The sequence below is a fragment of the Perissodus microlepis genome, unplaced genomic scaffold (assembly GCF_051167445.1).
Source record: "Perissodus microlepis isolate ML-2025 ecotype Zambia unplaced genomic scaffold, ASM5116744v1 scaffold_28, whole genome shotgun sequence".
NCBI lineage: Eukaryota > Metazoa > Chordata > Actinopteri > Cichliformes > Cichlidae > Perissodus > Perissodus microlepis.
The window spans coordinates 254,403-257,697 of NW_028182050.1; positions in this window are offsets into that span (position 1 = coordinate 254,403).

The following is a 3,295-nucleotide window of genomic DNA, read 5'->3' on the forward strand; positions in this document are numbered from 1 at the left end:
GACTTTCTGACACGTAGGCAGAACAAAGACTTTGTGACACGCAGGCAGAACAAAGACTTTGTGACACGCACGGTAAAAAGACTTTGTGACACGCAGGTAGAACAAAGACTTTGTGACACGCAGGCACAACAAAGACTTTGTGACACGCAGGCAGAACAAAGACTTTGTGACATGCAGGCACAACAAAGACTTTGTGACACGCAGGCTGAACAAAGACTTTGTGACACGCGCGCGGGAAAAAGACTTTGTGACACGCATGCAGAACAAAGACTTTGTGACACGCGCGCGGGAAAAAGACTTTGTTACAAGCAGGCAGAACAAAGACTTTGTGACACGTAGGCAGAACAAATACTTTGTGACACGCACGCGGGAAAAAGAGTTTGTGACACGCAGGCAGAAAAAGACTTTGTGACACGCAGGCAGAACTAGACTTTGTGACACGCAGGTAGAACAAAGACTTTGTGACACGTAGGCAGAACAAATACTTTGTGACACGCACGCGGGAAAAAGAGTTTGTGACACGCAGGCAGAACAAAGACTTTGTGACACGCAGGCAGAACTAGACTTTGTGACACGCAGGTAGAACAAAGACTTTGTGACACGCAGGCACAACAAAGACTTTGTGACACGCACGCGGGAAAAAGAGTTTGGGACACGGAGGCAGAACACAGACTTTGTGACACGCGTGCGGGAAAAAGACTTTGTGACACGCAGGCAGAACAAAGACTTTGTGACACGCGTGCGGGAAAAAGACTTTGTGACACGCAGGCAGAACAAAGACTTTGTGACACGCACGCAATAAAAAGAGTTTGGGACACGTAGGCAGAACAAAGACTTTGTGACACGCAGGCAGAACAAAGACTTTGTGACACGCACGGTAAAAAGACTTTGTGACACGCAGGTAGAACAAAGACTTTGTGACACGCAGGCACAACAAAGACTTTGTGACACGCAGGCTGAACAAAGACTTTGTGACACGCTTGCGGGAAAAAGACTTTGTGACACGCAGGCAGAACAAAGACTTTGTGACACGCAGGCAGAACAAAGACTTTGTGACACGCACGCAGTAAAAAGAGTTTGGGACACGCAGGCAGAACAAAGACTTTGTGACACGCAGGCAGAATAAGACTTTGTGATATGCGCGCGGGAAAAAGACTTTGTTACAACTAGGCAGAACAAAGACTTTGTGACACGCAGGCAGAACAAAGACTTTGTGACACGCAGGCAGAACAAAGACTTTGTGACACGCACGCGGGAAAAAGAGTTTGGGACACGGAGGCAGAACAAAGACTTTGTGACACGCAGGCAGAACAAAGACTTTGTGACATGCGCGCGGGAAAAAGACTTTGTTACAAGCAGGCAGAACAAAGACTTTGTGACACGCAGGTGGAACAAAGACTTTGTGACACGCAGGCAGAACAAAGACTTTGTGACACGCAGGCAGAAGAAAGACTTTGTGACACGCGCGCGGGAAAAAGACTTTGTGACACGCAGGCAGAACAAAGACTTTGTGACACGCAGGCAGAACAACGACTTTGTGACACGCAGGCAGAACAAAGACTTTGTGACACGCAGGCAGAACAAAGACTTTGTGAGACGCAGGCACAACAAAGACTTTGTGACACGCACGGTAAAAAGACTTTGTGACACACAGGCAGAACAAAGACTTTGTGACACGCAGGCAGATCAAAGACTTTGTGACACGCAGGCAGAACAAAGACTTTGTGACACGCGTGCGGGAAAAAGACTTTGTGACACGCAGGCAGAACAAAGACTTTGTGACACGCAGGCAGAACAAAGACTTTGTGACACGCACGCAATAAAAAGAGTTTGGGACACGCAGGCAGAACAAAGACTTTGTGACACGCAGGCAGAATAAGACTTTGTGATATGCGCGCGGGAAAAAGACTTTCTGACACGTAGGCAGAACAAAGACTTTGTGACACGCAGGCAGAACAAAGACTTTGTGACACGCACGGTAAAAAGACTTTGTGACACGCAGGTAGAACAAAGACTTTGTGACACGCAGGCACAACAAAGACTTTGTGACACGCAGGCAGAACAAAGACTTTGTGACATGCAGGCACAACAAAGACTTTGTGACACGCAGGCTGAACAAAGACTTTGTGACACGCGCGCGGGAAAAAGACTTTGTGACACGCATGCAGAACAAAGACTTTGTGACACGCGCGCGGGAAAAAGACTTTGTTACAAGCAGGCAGAACAAAGACTTTGTGACACGTAGGCAGAACAAATACTTTGTGACACGCACGCGGGAAAAAGAGTTTGTGACACGCAGGCAGAAAAAGACTTTGTGACACGCAGGCAGAACTAGACTTTGTGACACGCAGGTAGAACAAAGACTTTGTGACACGTAGGCAGAACAAATACTTTGTGACACGCACGCGGGAAAAAGAGTTTGTGACACGCAGGCAGAACAAAGACTTTGTGACACGCAGGCAGAACTAGACTTTGTGACACGCAGGTAGAACAAAGACTTTGTGACACGCAGGCACAACAAAGACTTTGTGACACGCACGCGGGAAAAAGAGTTTGGGACACGGAGGCAGAACACAGACTTTGTGACACGCGTGCGGGAAAAAGACTTTGTGACACGCAGGCAGAACAAAGACTTTGTGACACGCGTGCGGGAAAAAGACTTTGTGACACGCAGGCAGAACAAAGACTTTGTGACACGCACGCAATAAAAAGAGTTTGGGACACGGAGGCAGAACACAGACTTTGTGACACGCGTGCGGGAAAAAGACTTTGTGACACGCAGGCAGAACAAAGACTTTGTGACACGCGTGCGGGAAAAAGACTTTGTGACACGCAGGCAGAACAAAGACTTTGTGACACGCACGCAATAAAAAGAGTTTGGGACACGTAGGCAGAACAAAGACTTTGTGACACGCAGGCAGAACAAAGACTTTGTGACACGCACGGTAAAAAGACTTTGTGACACGCAGGTAGAACAAAGACTTTGTGACACGCAGGCACAACAAAGACTTTGTGACACGCAGGCTGAACAAAGACTTTGTGACACGCTTGCGGGAAAAAGACTTTGTGACACGCAGGCAGAACAAAGACTTTGTGACACGCAGGCAGAACAAAGACTTTGTGACACGCACGCAGTAAAAAGAGTTTGGGACACGCAGGCAGAACAAAGACTTTGTGACACGCAGGCAGAATAAGACTTTGTGATATGCGCGCGGGAAAAAGACTTTGTTACAACTAGGCAGAACAAAGACTTTGTGACACGCAGGCAGAACAAAGACTTTGTGACACGCAGGCA